The 20,415-nt window shown below is 34.0% G+C and overlaps 1 protein-coding gene across 4 annotated transcripts in view; it reads left to right on the forward strand.

The window, feature by feature from the left end:
* Positions 1–20,415, forward strand: part of HNF4G (hepatocyte nuclear factor 4 gamma) — a 121,251-nt gene that overhangs the window by 19,329 nt on the left and 81,507 nt on the right. Inside the window, exon 1 of one of the 4 annotated variants that reach the window (XM_035708395.2) lies at positions 1,066–1,369. The exons of the other annotated variants lie outside the window; for them this stretch is intronic. The gene's annotated coding sequence lies outside the window, so the exon portion shown is untranslated. Of the gene's footprint in view, positions 1–1,065; positions 1,370–20,415 lie in introns of those variants that run through there. 4 annotated transcript variants of the gene reach the window in all.

The raw sequence follows: 20,415 nt of genomic DNA on the forward strand, positions 1-20,415 counted from the left end.
CAGGTATGTTTTCACTCATGCTCTCCCTCTCATTCTTAGTATCAGAATGAACATTACCTTCGGAAGACCAGTGAGTAGTCTGTAGTATTGAGCACCTAATAGCATCCAGATTTTAACTATTGGAATAAGTATTAAAAAATTAAGAATATTGTGGCATCTAGTATAGTACCTTATGCATGAGTGTCTCAATAAATATTTGTTGAATAAATGAATATATTAATGCAATAGGTGAGATTTTTTTGAAAATGTATCCTTCTTTGATTTAGATTAACAGCAGGTATATTGAGAAAAATGTAGAAAATGAATAAAACTTATATAATACTTCAATAAATGATAGGTATAGCAAAAAATATAACTCATGATTTGTTCATTTAAGTGATCTCTGAAAGTTTGAGTAGCACTTTAAGCCAGCAGTTCTTGTCCTGGCTGTATACACTAGCCAAGCACTGTACATGTGTATGAGGAGTTATGTATTCCAGTGTCTATCACTAGAACAACAAATAAGACATTGCTTTCCACTCATACAAAGGGTATTATATGGGAGTACGAATGAATGAACCTGAAGTAAACCATCAATGTGGTTAGACCTCAGACACTTGACATTGAGTGAAAGAAGCAAATCAGAGACGGATATATTGAGTATGATTTCTTTTATGTTTTCAAAAACAAGAAAATATAAACACCATTTTATGTAATATGTAAATATTAATGTAATTAATTATTTTCTGTGAAGGGGGAAGATTGAGAATAATGATCAAAATCTCCTGTTAATGCTTAATTACTTGAGCATGTACCTGGCAGGTGGATATATGATTGTAGAAAGGCACAAATGAGACTTCCACAGACTGTCAATGTGTTCTTTCTTTATTTGGATGATGTTATTCAGTGTTTCATTTATTATTAATATTTAACCTGTACAAATACATTATATATATGCTTCCTTTTCTGATATATTTTACAATTTAACGAAATAAACTGCTTCTTAGGGGCACTAGTATATTAGGTCATATCTTTGTATTCGTGGAACTTTCAGCTAGAGTAAAGGTACACATTAATTCAGTAATTGCAATTACTATAGGCTTATTGAATGAGAAGTACGTTGTGCCATAAGGCTGTGCAATAGGTGATATGATCTAATCAAGGAAGTGCAGAAAGACTTTCACTGAGAAAGGGGAATTGAGCTAATATCTAAATAATGAGTGGAAACTAACTTGGAAAAGAAGGAAGAAAGGTAAGAGTACTTCTTGTAGGGAAACTGATATAGGCTTTGTGGTGCAGGAAGGAGCACAGTGAATATGAAGACAAGAAAGAAGGACAATGTTTTGGTGCAAAGAGAGAAACGAGTGTTGGGAAGAATATTATTCAAGAGGTATGTGGGACCAAAACGTGGATCTTATAGTTACATGTTAAGACTTTTGTCATTTCCAGAGTGATGCGAAGCATTAGAGATGTTTTAAGTAGGGAGATCATGAGAACAGATTTACGTTTTGAATATATCATTCTGGCTGCAGCTGGGTAGGGGCAGAGGTATACATGGGTAGACCAGTGGAGAGTCTATTTTAGTAGTTCAGGTAAACACATTTTGAAGGCTTGGATGAAGGTACTATAGAGGGGGTGAGAAGATATAGATTGATTTCAGAAAAATTTTGAGGGCAAAATGTAGGGGATTTGATAATGGAGTGGATTTGGGGAGTGAGTAAGAGATACTTGGAGAATGATTTCCAAGTTTCTAGCTTGCTTAAATGAGTGACTGGTGGTACTCTTAACTGAGAGAGGGAATAGAAGAAGAAGACCACAGGTTTAGGGACTCTACATTGTCTGTTCATATTTATACATATTAAATGTGTGCATGTTAGACTTCTGAGTGCAGATACTGATCTAATTTAGACCATCTTTCAAAAGTGTGTTTCTAAACTGTTTGCATTATGTCTTAAACTGAATATTCAATACAGCATAAGACCTTTTTTTCTCCCTCTCTTTTTAGACAACAGACAGACATGTGAATATAAAGGAGGTCTTTTTTGCCTCTTTCTCTCTTGCATTTCTATTTCTAACCATCACCCCTTCCTTCTACCATAGGAATCTCTTGACTCTTGATTTAACATAGTGGAGGATTATTGGTTCTTTGCTGCTCATCATGGTTAAAATAATACCCTCCCTCAATAATGAAGCAAGTGGTGTCTGTTCTTAGGCTTGTTCCAGTATTAGTGAAGATCTTGACATAGCATAAAGGTGTAATGATTTGAAGAGTAGTTCTGTGCTGTCCCCTTTGAAGAGAGAAGGGTGATTAGGGCCTTCCTGAGTCTAAGAATCATAACATTTCATTGCTCTCTTCCAACCAGAAATCCCATGGTCATTCTTCCCTTTAATTTCTGATAATATGGTGGACTGTATATCTAGAGAAAACTTTCCATTAGTAAAAACTAAAAAATGCCAACAGAATGTATAGTTTTTGAAAAATATGTTTTTTAAAAAGACTAATTGTATAGCTGAGTTGGGGGGAGGGTAAAGGAATTTTAAAAACACATGAACACCATGAAGTCACAAATTGAGAGAAGTTAGCAAGCACTGAAACAGATGTTTTTCCTGGGATATTTGGCAATTCCTCATGGCATACAGTTTAAGATTTGAGAACATTTTTTGATAAACAAAAAACAGCTTTGGCTGGCAAAAATTGGTTGGGTTGTATTGGAAAGCACTCTGTATCAATAGGATCTCTGGGAGGCAACTTTTATTGTTAGTTCGATGAAACAAATACAGTGGTTATGGAAGAGGTGGGAGAGAGAGGAAGAGGGAGGGAGAGAGAGAGAGAGGATGAATATGTTCTTAAAGGAGAGTAGGAATAATTACTTTTCTTGGTTTTGTTTCTGAGTGCAGTGTAAGCAAAGCGAAGTTTTACCTGAAGAAAATTCCTAACTTCACCCTCATGTAATTCAAATTCACATCTAAAAATAAATTCCAGTTTTAAGGTTGATAATTTCCCCAAGTACTTTGCAGAAGCAAGCAAAAGTCTCACAAAAAGAAAAGCACTCTAAGTCAAGGCCTTAAATAATTCTTACAGATAACATTTCAAAGGGCATGAGATCATATTAAGAAATCAGCACTAAATAAGGTAGAACAAAGCATAAATTTATTCAGAAAAACAAACACCAGACACAGACCCAAAAAGACTGTAGCTACTGGAATTTTCACTTATGAAACATAAATTAATTATATTTAATATGTTAAAAATAGTATAGATTTTAGAAATATAGTAAAAGGCAAGACTATAAAAGCAAGAATATATTTGAAAAAGTACCAAATAGTAGTTTGAGAGAATTAAAAAATAAACAAATAAGGGTTGAAATTCATTTTATGGCTTATACAGCAGAGGAAACACAGCTGAAATGAGAATTTTTTTGAAATAAATATCTGAAGAAAATATAAAGAATATAGAGCAGAGAGACAGCTAGAAAATATGAAAGAGACTTTCAGAGATAAGGAGGATAAAAAGAAAAAGTGTCACGTATTCCTAATTGGACAGCCAGATAGATGAAAGAGAGAAAATCAAGGTGAGACAATATTCAAAGTGATGGGGGCTGTAATAGATTTTGAATTTATGAAAGACACCTATCTTCATATTCATAAAGCAAACAAATTTCAAGCCAGTAATACGGGAGAGTATAATCAACAGAACACTGTAATATATTACAGCAAAATCACTGAACACTGATCAAGACGAAGAAAGGCAAAAAAAAGTTAACAAAGAACAGAAAGGTAGTAGATGGTAGAAACAAATCTACACACAGCAGTAATCATTATAAATATGAATGGATTAAAATTTCCAGTTAAAAGAGATTATTGGACAGAAGACAAAACGAAACAAATCCCAGTTCTATTGTAACAATAAATAGAAAAGCTCCTGAACTGAATAATATAGAAAACAAAAATTGGGAAAGATATACCAAATAATTGGTAACCAAAAAAGGGGGAAAGATTCACTTTTTAAATAGCAGACAAAGAAAATTCTAAAAAATATTGTTCCATGTGGTAGCCAGCCTCTGACATGAACCCCAGTGATCCTTGCTTCCTGGTTGGTATTCATGGCTTTGTGTAGTCTCTTACCCAAATGAATAGGCATGACCTGTATAACCAATAAGATATTCCAGAAATGATAATGTGAGAGGGAGGGAGGGAAGGAAAGAGAATTATTAAGCTTTGAGAGAAAAGAAACAAATTTTGATTTGTTATGTAGATGACATGATTTCCCATTTAGGAAAAAAATCTACAAATTATTAGTCTTTTTTAAAGAGATTTATTTATTGATTTATCTATCTATCTCATGACCTGGGAGATAATGACCCAAGTGGAAATCAAGCACTGGATGCTTTAACTGACTGAGCCACCAAGATGCCTCAACGAATTATTAGTCATTTTTAACAATAAAATCAAGATAACAAAATTCAAGCACAATTCCATGTATTAATATTTAGTTAATATTTTAACTTGGAAAATGTTCCATTTTTTAATAGCAACAACATAAATTGTAAAGTATCTAAGAGTAATTAAAATCATGCAGATTTTTTATGGAAATTATAAAATTGCATTGAAAAACACAAAGATACATCCAAATAAATGGAGAAGCTCACTGCAGATAAAAAGACACTTTTTTAAATGACGATTTTCCTCAAATTGTTGCATGGTTTAACACAATTCCTATCAAGTGTCAACAAGACTTTTCATGAAAGCTGACTAGCTCATTTTAACATTCATACGATAGATCAAAAGGACAGGAATTGCTAATTCATTCCCGAAAAAGCAGTATGAGGAAGCACCCCTTGCCCTATCAGATATCAAGATCTATTTTAAACCTATTATAATTATTACAGTGTGCTAGTTCAGGAATACATTGCTGGAACAGACTGCTTAGCTCATAAACAACCCACACATACATGGAAACTTGTTCTTTTAGCATTGCACATCAGTAGAGGGAGCTTAGTCCTCTGGCAGAAGGTGTTAGGAAAATTAGCAATTTTTATGGAAAAGATAGAACTGGACCCCGCCTCACTCACATGTAACATAAAAATCAATTCCAAATAGATTAATAAATTAGAAGGGGGACATAACAATATGTTTCCGATCTCTTTTTATGAAAGGATTACTTTTAGAAAGAAGCGCAACTGTAGAGATAGTCTGATAAATTTCACTTTGTTCAAATTCAAGCCCCACCCCCCCCTTGAAAGGCACTGTGGGAAGAGTGAAATGACAGTTCCAAAAGCCAGACTAAAACGTTTGCATTGCCCATGACCAACAGAATTTAGAATCTAAAATATATAAAAACTTGGTAAGCTAGTGACAAAGAGACAACAAATAAAAAAAGTGAGGATAAGACAGTCATTTCGTAGAAAAGAAAGCAAAGTAGCCAAGAAAAATTTGTCAATTTGCTGACTCTAATCTGTAACACTGGAAAGGCAAATTTAGACCACAATGAGTGTTTATATCTTGCCTTATTTCCAGGAATAAATGGCAATATCAGCATTACTGAGCAACTAGAACTGGCATATGCTGTAGGTGTACAATGCTTTAGAAAACTACTTGGAATGAATGGCAAAATTCAGCAATAACTGTGAGCTAGCAGTTCCACTGCTAAATGGACCTCAGAGCAGGGCTTCTGGAACTATTCAGGACAAAGGAATCCTAGTTTTGAAATTTCCCTCCTTCCTTCCTTCTCTGTTTCCCTTCTCTTTTTCCTCCCTTCTTTCTCCTCCAGCATGGTAATGATGTTTATTTGTAATACAATTTAACTATATTTATTTCACCTTGCTTTCAGGGTTGTTTTTTGTTTTGTGGGGATTTTGTTGTTTGTTTTTCTGATTCTTGTTCTTGATTATTTAATTTTTTTTTCCAACATGGTATGTTATGCTTTCAAAAGTAAAAACTATGTATAAAAAGCGATCCCTTACAGAAACCACATTCCCTCCTGTATCCCTTCCACTCAATACCCCTCTCATGTAACTAATTTCATTGGGATTTTTTTGGCATGATTAGAAGATATATGCATGTTAATTTATTTTTTCTCTTTCACAAATAGCTCTATTTGTGATTATACATGCTTTCTGCCTTTTCTTCCCCCTGCCCCCCACCCTCATGATATCTCTTGAGATTTTCTGACATTTCTTGAAGACCTTTTTCATTCTTTTTTTTTTTTTTTTTTAGATAGTTCTCTATTGTGTGACTGCATCACAGTATAGTCAACCAACATCTTAGGTTGAATACGTTGATAGTTTCAATATTTTAGTTTTCATTTCTTTAAAATCACTTCTTTTGTCTTTATTTTGTTTATTGCTACTACTACATTCTTGAAAGATATATTTTGTCTTAATAATAACAAAAAAATCAATTGAAGCTTACATTCCTGTCAATGAATTAGGCATTAAAAATAAATTATATGGGGGATCCCTGGGTGTCTCAGCGGTTTAATGCCTGCCGTTGGCCCAGGGTGTGATCCTGGAGACCCCAGATCCAGTCCCATGTTGGGCTCCCGCAGGAGCCTGCTTCTCCCTCTGCCTGTGTCTCTGCCTCTCTCTCTGCGTCTTTCCTGAATAGATAAATAAAATCTTTCATAAAATAAAATAAATTATAGAAATTTATTTCTCTAATTTAGCAATAATGTTAAGTGATAAAATTTTAAAACAGACTTATTTACCAATTGAAAAGAATGTATAAATACTTATAAAGTTATGTATGTGTTTATATTTTATCCAACTTTTACACATTTTTGGGTTATAGTTGCTAACGTAATCTTAAAAGTATTACGATTGTTAAGTGCACATGACTCATATGCCACAGTGTGACTTACCACAGGAGTTCAACACCATCATACTGGTGAAGCCCTGCTAAATAGACTGATTCTGAGCTCGGATATTACAGCAAAATCCAATTATTATTAAAGCTTCTAACTGCTTACCCTCTATTTCTGTACTTATCCCGTCATGGACTTATAACAAACAATCCTTGAACTGGCGTAGGTCCACAAACCACGTGTTGATATGTGCACCTGGAAACATACACCAGAATATTTATAGCAGCACTGTTTGTAAAAGCAAATATTGGAAATACCCCAAATGTCTATCAATAATGGAATGGATAAATGCACTGTGGTATATTCACGTGGTGATTTATTATAAAAGAGAAAATAAATCACTCTTCTATCCATCAACATAAATAAATCTCATATAAACAGAAAATTCAGTTTAAAAAATCAAATCAAAGAAAAATACATTATAGTAGCATTTTCATTTATATAAAGACCCAAACAGAAACAACTAAATAATACACTGTTATTAGTTTATGGGTATGTTGTAAAACTCAAAGTAATGTAAGGAGTTATTAGCATAGGATAGTAATTAACTCTAGGAGTGGGATTCAATCAAGGAATGGTATCCAGAGTCCTTCAAAGTCACGGTTCATGTTCTACTTCATAAACTAAGCACTAGGCATATGGATATTTATTTCATTACTATTAAACTGAAGAGATACTAGATGTTATTTTGTATATATCAGAGGTTTCATAATAAATTATTAAAATTATAAATATGCAAGACTAAAAATAAGACTCTTTGAAAGACTTGTAAAGAGATGTGAATAAATACGTAGAGATTCTTGCATGGAAAGACTCAGAAATATAAAGCTTCTAGTTCACGTGAATGCCATAGATTTGTTTCAATTCCAATCAGAATAATTAAATTAAAAAAATAATATCCATATCTTAAGGTCTGTAAAGGATAGAAGGTCATTATTGCATAAGGAGTTTCAAGATAAGGATTTTCATGACAACATACAAATTTGGTTTTTAAGGTTTTCTGGGATAAAATATATAATAAAATGCCTGCATTCAATGATTTGGCCAGACCCACTGTAGATTTAATACTCAGATTACTGAAACTGGAAATTATGACAGAGAGCAGGGGCACTGAATCTCAGGCTCTCCTTCTAACTGATCTCATGATTTTAACTGCATTATCCAATTTTCTGGTAACTAAAATGAAAACACCAATAGTATTAATAACTAAGATAAAAATTATTTGTCTTAGCCGTACTCTAATGAAGAACTCTATGACATTAGATTATTTTCAGACTTACTTTTGAGAATAAAAACATATGGTATATGTAATGTTGTAGTGTGATTTTTTTTTCCACCGTATTGTGAAAATCCATTGATGTCAATCTTAGTTCATCATCGTGATAAATAAATTAAATAAATTATAATTTATTTTATATTTCTCACATGACAAAATAGAATTTTTAAAAAATACCCCTATTCCCTCAAAAGTTAGAGATTAAATGTGAATAAGAACAACTTGATATATATACTGGATATTAATTGAATTCTAAAAGTATAATATTTTTTAAAAGATTTTATTTATTTATTCATTCATGATAGACACAGAGAGAGAGAGAAAGAGAGAGGCAGAGACACAGGCAGAGGGAGAAGCAGGCTCCATGGGTCCCAACATGGGACTCAATCTCGGGTCTCCAGGATCACGCCCTGGGCCAAAGGCAGGAGCTAAACCGATGAGCCACCCAGGGATCCCCCTAAAAGTATAATAATTAAAGTTCTATGATACTGCTTTGAGAAAAGAATAGAACAATGGAATAATATAAAAGCTCTGAAATCATGTTTATAAATGTATAATATATGATTATATAATTCTGAATATGTTATAATATGTAAGTAATTGTAACATATCTATGAGTTAACTATTCAGTAAGTACTGCTAGATGCCATTTGGAATGAAAAAGATGAGTGAAATATTAAGATAAAAAAACACACAAAAAAAGACATATCTACCTGGTTTTGGAAAAAGGAAAACTAACTGTAAAACAATATAAGAAACCATAAGTATGGATAGATTTGTTAGAAGAGAAATATCTTTAGAATTATATAGAAATACCATTAACCTAAAAATCAAATAATCTATGAACATTATTTTCCATAATTATTACAGACAGGTTTAAATCTAACATATTAAAACTTCATAAATGAACAAGAAAAATTCTCAAAGTTTAATAAAAATGACATATTTAAATGGCATAACTGCATAAAAACCAGCTTTCCTTGAATATTAGCCAGGATGCAAATTATACTGCTAGAACTAAATGGCCCAAAAGGGTTGCTGTGATAAAGTAGAAGTTTATTTCCTTCCCACTTAGCAACCCCTAAGCCCCTGGTCTAGGCTGAATGATTATTTGTGTTTCACATGGTCCCCTGGGGACTGAGATTGTTTCTCTTGAATTGGTTTGCTATCTCCTGGAGCCCAGGTTGGCAGTTTTTTGTGTAAAGGACCAGGTAGCAAATATTGTAGGACTTGGGGGCCATATGATGTCTCTTACAATTAATTCTGCAGTTGTAGGGTGAAAGTGGCCACAGACTATACACAAATGGATATGGCTGTGTTCCAAAAAACTTTATTTACAAAACAGTCGTCTCTGTCATTTTTATGACTCTTGCTGCAGGGCATTGTCTTTACTTGGCCTGGATGAGGCTAAATCACAGGCACATCTGTATTTCAGCTTGCAGAAAGGAGGGAGCATGGAGGATTTCATGCACAATATCTTCAAGCTTAGGCCCATAAGTAGCAAGCTTCACTTATGATCATATTCCATTGGTGAAAACTATAGCTACAGCCAGCTGCTGAGAAATGTGACCTCCAATTCCAAAGTGCCCAATTACTTATCTCTTGCCATCGAGGGAGGATCATATCTAAGGGAATTGCTAGTTGTCACTGCCAAACTGTAGTCATGTAAGTTCAAAATTACTTTAAATTTTATAATAAATGATATAAATAATGATTTTCAAAGAGCAAAAGTGTTTTATTCAGTGTTGACATTATACCATTACTAGTGGGTACAATAATAATTGTTGCAGTTTTAGTAGGTCTCCAACATTCTTTGGTTCTAATACAACCTCAAAGCATTTATTGTCATTACTTTTCAAATGAGTATCTGATTTTTAAAGAGTTTAAAGACTAAAGTATGCAATTAGTGAGTGAGCCATGATTCCATCATAGGCACTCCCATTGCAAAGCCTAAGCTCTGCACTAGTGGATAATGAAAATTAAGACCACTTTTGTGGTGAATACAATGACACTGTGGGTCAAAATTTATGAAGAAATTCATATCATCCGACTTAATTATCCCACTTCTAGAATATTTTTCTGTTTTGAAATAATTAGTGATATTGTCAAAGTAAATACAGTTAATGTACTATCCTATCTTCAAATAATGTTTTCACATAATAATGATATAGGACAATGCTCACAATGTAATACTGTATAAAAATAAAAGATTGAAAATAAATTTTATTTAATTTATCACGATGATAAACTAAGATTGACATCAATGGATTTTCACAATACGGTGGAAAAAAAAATCACACTACAACATTACATATACCATATGTTTTTATTCTCAAAAGTAAGTCTCCAAATAGAGAATAATCTATATAATATACATATATTAAACATGTACACATGCGTATATATGTAAGTGTTTAATATATGTATATGCATAGCATGTATACATATTAATGTATATGCACATACATACATCTATAACTATCTAATGACATACATCTATCTATAACTATCTAATGTAAGAATATATTAAAAATGGTACTTTGGATGATAAAATTATAGGGCTTTTTTAGTTTTCTGTATTTTACAAAATTTTCAATAATAGGCATATATTTTGTTTGGGCATATTTTATTTAAATATCAAGTTCAAGTTAATTAAAATATCAAATATCAAGTTAATTAAAAACTATACTTTCTGACTATTAAGCCTTTGATTTTCTAGTGTTAATAATAATATCTAACATGTTAAACAACTAACCTCTTAAGAAAAACTGATTAAATCAAGTTAATTAAATTTATATAGAATTTATTCTATATATAGACATGTTATTTAAATAATGAGTGCATTGGGCAGCCCAGGTAGCTCAGCGGTTTAGTGTTGCCTTTGGCCAACGGCATGATCCTGGAGACCTGGGATCAAGTCCCACGTTAGGCTCCCTGCATGGAGCCTGCTTCTTCCTCTGCCTGTGTCTCTGCCTCTCTCTCTCTCTCTCCATGTCTCTCGTGGATAAATAAATAAAATCTTAAAAAAAAAAAGTGAGTGTATTGTCCTAGCATATGCATGTCTTTTCATGTGGCTGATTTTATATTTCTATTTTGTTAGCTTTTAGTTGTATATGCCCATTGATGGGCCATTTTATTTTCTTTTTTGGGTTTAATTTCTGCCAGGAAGGGCATATTTATGAATTCCTTTTTATAATTTAATTTAATATTTTAAAATATTTTATTTATTTATTTATTCATGAGACACACAGATAGAGAGAGAGAAGCAGAGACACAGGCAGAGGGAGAAGCAGGCTCCATGCAGGAAGCCAGATGTGGGACTCGATTCCGGGACTCCAGGATCATGCTCTGGGCTGAAGGCAAATGCTAAACCGCTGGCCATCCAGGGATCCCTTTTTTTAATTTTAGTATGTAGCACAGTACCAATAAGATTTCAGCTTAATTAACTGGGCGTTCAGTTTTAGTTGACGGTCGAGTGAATCAGTGGCAAAAATCATTTGAAATGTTTCATCAAATGTTATTTCAAAATAAGTAATATCTTTTAATGAAAGCTCTTTGCCAGACATGGGGCTTGAACTCACAACCTCAAGAGTCATGTGCTCTACCGACTGAGCCAGCCAGACACCCCATCATACTATTTTAAATCTTGAGGAAGGTGACATAACTTATTTTCTAAATCAGGATACTCTTGAGAGTAGCAAGGGAAGCTATTATTAATTATGCTTGGCCAACAGACTGTCACCTGTTCAAGTTTGGGCTACTGGTCATTGTAACAAGGGTTAACTATAACCAATCAAATTGAATTTTAATGTTCAAATGGAAGATTTGCTATTCGGTAATTACAAAGTAATCATAAACCCCTTTCAACATTGCATTTGTGTTAAAACATATTTGATTTTACTGATTCCTTCTATTAGTAATGACATTGCTACCATCTTTATGATCTATTATCTCAAGTCAAAGAGGATGGAGACTATAGGAACTGACTTTTCTTGTTTCCATTTGGGAACATTGATAAGTTTGTTTATAACATAGATGCAACCTAAAATTCAACACTTTACTTTTGTTTTGTTTTTTTTTTTGTTTTTTGTTTTTTTTTAATTTTTTTATTTATTTATGATAGTCACATCAGAGAGAGAGAGAGAGAGGCAGAGACACAGGCAGAGGGAGAAGCAGGCTCCATGCACCGGGAGCCCGATGTGGGATTCGATCCCGGGTCTCCAGGATCACGCCCTGGGCCAAAGGCAGGCGCCAAACCGCTGCGCCACCCAGGGATCCCCAACACTTTACTTTTGAACTCATCAAAAATTTTAATTTTCTGACTCAAAATTATCCATTTCTTAGAATTCTGTATGTTTTCTTTGTTTCACCAGCACTGTATTAGAGAAATAGGATTTTAATTCCTCACGGGGATGGCATATGCTTTATAGAGAATGACAAAGCTGCTTCAAGGTGGAGTTAATTCGCCTTGGAGTTCAATGACCTGCTCCTACAATTAGTCTCTTATCTAGAGTTTCATTATGTGAGCCTCAGCACATAGCTTATCACTGGTCAGACTCCTTTCTTATTCTTGGGGTAATTCAAACCTTCAAAAGCTAAATTTCCAGCTGTAAAACATCCAGAGTGGTTGTTAATGAAGACACATGTCACCCTTTGTATAAGTTCGGGCTTTTCAAGTATCTTTCCTTTAAAATTATACCGTAAAAACCTTGACTTTATTTTTTAAGTGTTAAAAGAAAGAAGTATATGCATAGTTTCCCTATGCACGTGTTTCATTTTTTGAGTAATAGGCCATGATTTTATACCTAGGTTAAATTATTTCCATCCATTATTATTGTTATCAATGAAGAAATTCATGATCTGTGAAGATTTCTGAGCATATGACTTATTATTAGAAAAATAACTTAGAATTACAGGGATTGTTATAGGAAAGAGAGAAAAAACTTAGTATAGCCTTATGTTTGCCAAAAAGTTTTTAGACTTTAAGAGGGAATTTATGCAATATTGTTTCCTCATAGGATGCATAGAATGTTATGCAGTGACTGACGGAATAAAATATTAGAGGCCCAGTGTGATCATGCAGCTTCATTCCCAAATTTTCCTGGCTTTATATTTTCATAGCACTTTTTCTGCTCATTTATTGAATCTATATTATCTTGAATGATATGTCTATACATTTGCCTTCCACTTGAATGAGGGATCTATGAAGGCACCTTCAATTATTATTCATTATAATTCTTAATCACATTGCCTACTCTGTATTAGGCCTTTAATAGACATGTTTAAGATAATTAATAAAGAAATGAATGATTATATAGGGGTTTTAATGTTCAAATGGACCATTTCGGGTTGAAATTGTAGCTCACAACCATCCACCAGGGTAGCGGTATGTCAGGCCTCTTGAATTTAAGTTTTCTATACCCTATACCACCAGCCCGTCCTGATATCTGCAGCCTCATTCCTACTCCAGGACTATAGGTTATGTCTTGTTTTGTTCCTTGCTGGAAGCAAAATAGCACAGGAACTAATAATACTGATTTGGGCCTTCTGGAATTAAGTGATTGATCTGCCTCAATCACAGGCAAGTTATTTCATATTTCTGATCTTAATGTTTTATGGTTTTTTTTAATGAAGAAAGTAATGTATATCACATGTGATAATACTGAGCATTAAGTAAAATGTGTATTAAGTCATTAGTACATTTACTAGTACATCCTCACTTATCCTCTTGTTCTCCAGCCACATTGGTCTACCTGAAGCTTCCAGAATACACAGATTGTTGGTGCTTTGGTGTTTTTCTGTGCTCTACACAGAAGCCCTTTTCTCCCCAGTTATTTTTGCTAGGTCTTTTCCTAAATGTCAAATTCTGAGAGAGCTCTTATCTAATCAGCCTATCAAAAATAGCCCTAATCATGCTGTCATCTCATCTTGTTTTATCTCTCTTAATTGTACTTAGCAGTCACTGACATTTTAATATGTATATTTTGTATGCCTCTCTTGCTTACAAGAATAAGGTGCATGAAGGCAGAGACTTTGCCCTCTTTATTCACTGCTCTAGCTCCAGTACTAAGGAGAAAACTTAGTCTATTACATCATGAAACACCTATTTTTTGACTGAATGGAAGGAATTGTATAAGAAAATGCTGCTATTAAGAATCAAACTATTAAGGAGGGCACGTTTTGTGATGAGCACAGGGTGTTGTTTGTAAGTAATGAATCACTGAATTGTACTCCAGAAACCAATATTGCACTGTAGGTTAACTAAGTAAAATTAAAAAAAAAAAATCAAACTACTTGGAAACACTTGTGTATATGCATATTACTATAAGTGTTAACATTTTGTAGGGAATAAGATTGTCAATTATATATAAAAAATGAGATATAGGTCTTGAGTTCTTCCCTATTTCAGCCACACCCATGCTTTTTGTGCAATAAGTCCTTAAATGCATTTTTCTATCTCATCAAAACCCAAACAAATAACTCATCTTCCAAATTAAGTATATCAACCCTCAAAACAGTAAAACACTAAGTTTTTAGGAACTTGACTTCCTAAAAAAAAATGGACACTGGACTACACAGTCTATTTGAGAACACAAAATGTGATTTTTGAGAACATAAAATTTATTAACTTTTTTAAACCTAAGTGATATATTTCATGTAGTTCTTCCATCTGTCTCTATTAAGAGTTGTATTTGGTAATAACATTGCTTCTAGATGGATAGGAGGGGATTAATAATTAAAAATTAAGTTTCATAAAATGTTGGTATCTTTAGTTACACACATATCCAATTGCTACAGTCAATGTGGTGAGTAATGTTCAAGTATTTATGCTCTAGAGAACAATTAAATGATTTGCTACAACCTGGTGTTATGAATGAACATAGAGAACTATAATTTTTCCGGGTAGTTGATCTTAAAGTATAGCAAAATGAAATATGCAAGTAATTAAAGAAAATGTTTTACTAACATTTATCTTGATAAATTATTTCAGTTCTACGTTTCATTTTGCAGACACATCTGCAATGCCATTGAATTAGTGAAATAACTGAAAAGCTCATAAAAGTGATAATTGCTTTTATATTTTTGAGCAAGATGTTAAAAAGATTTTTAAAACTAACCATAATGCTCTATTAACAAAAATTCTTCAATAAGTTACTTTTGTTGTAGGGGCACCTGGGTGGCTCAGTCTGTTAAGCGTCCAACTCTTGGTTTTGGCTCAAGTCATGATCCCATGCATCGTGGGATGGAGCCCCATGTCGGGCTCCGCAGGGAATCTGCTTGAGGTCTCCTTCTGTCCTTCCCCCCACTCTCCATCTCTCTCTCTCAAATGAATAAATAAAGCTTAAAAATATTAGTAGTTGCAATGTTTGCATATTTTCCGTATGCAAACTTATTTAATCTTATCTTCAAAAAACTAAACCGAAACCAAAGCAAAAAAAAGATCCTAATTGAATATGGTTATAGCTCTATGGGATTAGGTATTCTAAGTCAGAACTGGTTACAGTGAGTTGTGTGGACTTTTCCACCTAGTGAGCATCATTGTCTGAGTGCTTATGGGAACCGTAGAGTGCCTCTTATCCAGGACTTCTTTGTCTAGAAATACTCAAAATTTTACAAACTTGTCCAGAGCCTCATGTATCTAAAAAACTCATTTTCTACACTTTGAGGATCTTATTTTCTGTGTAAGATCGTAGTTGAATTATTCAAAATTCAACATAAATATTATTAGGAAAAAAGGAATGTATAGAGTTAATATTGAATACATTGCGCCACCTACTAAGAATGAGGTTACAAATGTTTGAGGGTGGTATGATATATAATACAACTCAAGAAGGGACTTATGGGGTTACTCTAAGAATTTGCTGATCTGTCATATTTGAGATTTTTTTTTTAGAGGGGGGCAGAAGGAGAGGGAGAGAGAAGAAATCTTAAGCAGGCTCCATGCCCAGCATGGACTTGGGGCTTGATCCCACAAAGCTGAGATCATGACTTGAACTGAGATTGAGAGTTGGATCTTTAACTGACTGAGCCATGCAGGCATCTCAAGATTTTTTAAAAATCTTTTTTCTATTTCCTTGAGAGCATACTCCTGTGAAAAATATAACTGTGTTTTATTGGATTACTTAGTTTTCATTTTAAGTTTATGTTTGCTATTCTACTTTATCTGGGCCATTTTTATGTCTAATTCCTTTTTTAAAAAATGGAGCATATCCCAGTGGGCATGGGCATGGAGCCTTCCTAAGATTCTCTCTCTGTCTCTCTTTCTGTCTCCCCCCCCCCCCCCCATCACTTGCTACTCACATGTGCTCTCTCTCTCTCCAAAAAAAAAAAAAAAAAAAAAGGAGTATAAGGAATTGACAATTGACTTCAGTATTTACTTAGAAAGTATAAGAAATGCAGTTCTTACCATTCTTACCAGGTTGGTAATCAAAATCTCTTCCTTGTATTGTGAAGGTAAAATAAACACTCTATATGCAAGCCACATGGAATAAAGAATCTATTTTTAACCAGTTGATGTTTTTAGTATTTATCAAGTCTAATATATCCAGAAGATCCATTGACTAATTAATTTAGTCATTTACCAAGTATGTTGTATTCAGAGCAGATTCCAAAGCTCCATATTAGTAACAATGGACTATTCTGCATTGTAAAGAGAATACATGTGCATCAGTTTTCATGAGGAAGGACCATGTATCTCTCACATGTCTATTCATCTAAGAGGAAGTGAGAAGATGAGGATGTGTATTAATTCTTGCCACCCTTCCCCTTTTTTATTTTTTTTTAAAGATTTTATTTATTTATTCATGAGAGACACAGAGAGAGAGGCAGAGACACAGGCAGAGGGAGAAGCAGGCTCCATGCAGGGAGCCCAACGTGGGACTCGATCCTGTGTATCCAGGATCAGGCCCTGGGCTGAAGGCGGCGCTAAACCACTGAACCACCTGGGCTGCCCACCCTTCCCCTTTTTTAGTGTAATAAGGTAGCCTTGATTTATCAGGTAGTTTTATGTGATCTCCTTTCTTGGCCTTAAGATAGAAGGGAAGTTGGTGCCCACCATGGGCTGTATATTTTATGCCTATCCCCCACTATACCCCTGCGGTAAATCTTTCTTTAAGTGAAAAAACTGAAGTTGTCCAGAATCAGACAAGTAGCAGAGCCAGAATTAAAACCTGGGTTTATGTGACTCTAAAGTCATTCCCTTAGATTTTACCATGAGTTATTTGAGGAAAGAGGAAAGAGGCAATATCTTAGGTTGAAACTTTCATGGAGCATCACAAATAACATTAAATCTAATAGGTCGATCTTCTGTGTGCGTTAGAGAATACCTCTGAGAAGGTATGTGGAGCATTTGGGGTGAAGGAGTGGTGGCAGCTGGGTTGGTGGCTACTCAGGTCTTGCTCAGCAAAGGGGTATTTATTCTTGGGAGCATTACCATAGGGTAGAGTAGGCTCCTTTCTGGAGATGAGGGAAAGCAGCATCTAAGATCTGATGGAGTAAAGGCTTGATTTGCTGGAGGGAGTGGTTAGAAAGAGCATCTGTATGTGAAATTAGATTCGTGGTCAAAGTGAATGGAGATGTGAACTCAAGAGATGACTGTGAGCTCATGGGCCCTAAGCAGTTCCAGGGGGAGCCTGGCATCAACACTGGACTGGGTTCAAAATAGGATGATTAATTAATTGAGAATAGTGACCATAGCAAAGAAACATTCATCATGAGAGAGTTGAAATTTTTAAGAAAATTAAAATTTGTCATTAATAAGCTGCAGAAACTAGGTTTTCCTTCCTAAGGAATTATCAAAATGAGTTTGTGACAGATGTAGTATACAGAATGAAAGACCTGCTATATTTTTAAAAAATACAAATCTATATACACTTTGTAAGTATATATACATACTTACAAATGCATGTGTGTTTATGTGCATACATATATGTGTATATATTGTATGAGGTGATGGCCATTTTCAGTAGAGAACAAATTAGAGAATGATAGTAATTTTAAGGAAAATATAATGAGCTGTTAATTATGTTTTAAGACTAGCCTGGGCACTGGTAGGTGGTTAGGATTAGAAATATAAATTTGGGAGGTAATAATAATAGTAGCAGCTCCTACTGTTCATAAGGTTCCTGAATTAATGTGTATATAGGTAAACATGATAAAATTAAAGACCAGGTCTTGCATTAAGGGTGGGAGAAAAATGTATAATCTAACTAAAAGAGATGAGGAAGGAAGAAATAAGCAAGAGAAAGAAGACCAATGTATGTTTGTGTTTAAAGAGCTAGACTTTATCTACTTCTAACAGAAAATAGTTGTCAAAATGAGAGAAATCTTGAGAACAAAGAGACACTCCAACTCATTTTTAAAGCTTATTTTTCCTAAGGGAACAGGAATCAAATTTTAATGATTTCCACTGGAGACAAAACAAAAACAACAAACAACAAAACAAAAGCAAATAAACAAAAATCGTGTTCCGATTTTGACATATATATATATATATATGTATATATATATATATACATATATATATATATATATTTCTACACTATCCTGTTCTTTGGAGGTTGAGGAATTGTGTCTTCTTTCTTCATTTCCTAAATGCCATATGTGTAGTATATTTATTTAATCGAATTTACACCTTCATTGGAAGCAGCAATAACTTCCACTTACAGGTTGGCATTTAAGGGGCAGAGTTCGTGTTGCTTCAGCGTTGTAACTGGGTCAAAGTTAAGAACAGTTTTAATCTCACGTATGCTTTTTAAATCAAAAGTGAAAGCTAAAGAGAATAATGAATTTCATTCTTACACTCATTTTCCTAATGACTTTCTGAGTTTTTTCACTACTCCTTAACAGATATGATACTAATGAAAAAAGTTGTTTATCTTAAAATATGTATTTTTAAGAAACAATAATGGTTTCTATCTTAGGTAAACATACCATTTTAACTATATTCAAAATACAACAATACAAAATATTGGGCATTTTTAAATTTTTCTCATTTCATTTTTATTCACTTATAATGACTACATCTGTTTGACAGTCACTCAACAAATATCTATCTATCTACCCATCTATCTACCTATCTGTCATCTCTCTGTCATCTTCCTCATTCTTCTAGGCTAAGTGGGATTATATAAGGAAACATAATTCCTACCTCCTGATAGGAAGGAGCTTCATAGTAGCTGGGCAAATAACATATAAAATTGAATAGAATTTAGGATAAATAATAATACCAAGTATGTCTTGTAACAATATACGGCCATATCCCTAGTCAGCAGGATATTCGTAAAGTATCATGAGTTCTTAGGAAGGAAAGATCACTGTGGACTGTCAAGAATATGAAACCTAATATATGTGCAGAATTTTAAACTTGTGCCTGAATTGTTCTCATTATGTAGAAAAAAATTCTGATTTCTCTGTGCTATATGAATAAACAATATAAAATATGATCAGGAAACTAGTAGGAACATGAAAAAAATATAGTTGTTTTGTTGGGTGATAGGATTCTGGGTAATAAAATATTTATTCTAGTTGTCACTTCAAAATCTTGCTTGTGTAGTGGTGTTTATAAATGAACTGTGTACTTTGGCTTCGCGTAAGCAAAAAGAGGTAAACTCTGCTATGTCCTTGTGTAAAATCAAGGAGCTAATTCATACATATGTTCATTCAGGAAATGTTTGTTCATTTATGCATTTAATCATATACATGTTTATTCATACCTCCTGTCTTAGTTCAAGCTGCTCTAACAAATTACCAAAGACTGGGTGCCTTAAACAACAAACAGTTGTTTCTTATAGTTCTAGAGGCTGGAAGTCCAGGACCATGGTGCCAGCATGGTTGGGTTCTGGTTGAAAACCCTCTTCTGGGTTGCAGACAGATGATTTCTTGCTGTATCCTCACATGGCAGAAAAAGAACTATTGAGTTCTCTGCCCTCTTCTCCTAAGGACATTAATCCCATTCATAAAAACCCCACCTTCATGACCTAGTTACCTCCCAAAGGTCTCACCACTAAATACCATCAAGTTGGGATTAAGGTTTCAACACACACATTTTGGGGAAGCATATTCCATCCATTTGGGGAGTCCTCTCCTATCCATTGGAGTGATTCAGACACTAATGACGTGATGTCAGCATGGACAGGCATTTATCTTCAGAATGCTGAAGCAGTCTGGAAAAGCTCCCCATTTCTGGAATGTTACTCATACACGTGTGTGTGTGTGTGTGTGTGTGTGTGTGTGTGTGTGTGAGTGTGCTGTCATATATGTATATGAAACTCTATAAGCATTTGACGAACACCTACTA

The sequence above is a fragment of the Canis lupus genome, chromosome 29, assembly GCF_003254725.2.
Source record: "Canis lupus dingo isolate Sandy chromosome 29, ASM325472v2, whole genome shotgun sequence".
Lineage (NCBI taxonomy): Eukaryota > Metazoa > Chordata > Mammalia > Carnivora > Canidae > Canis > Canis lupus.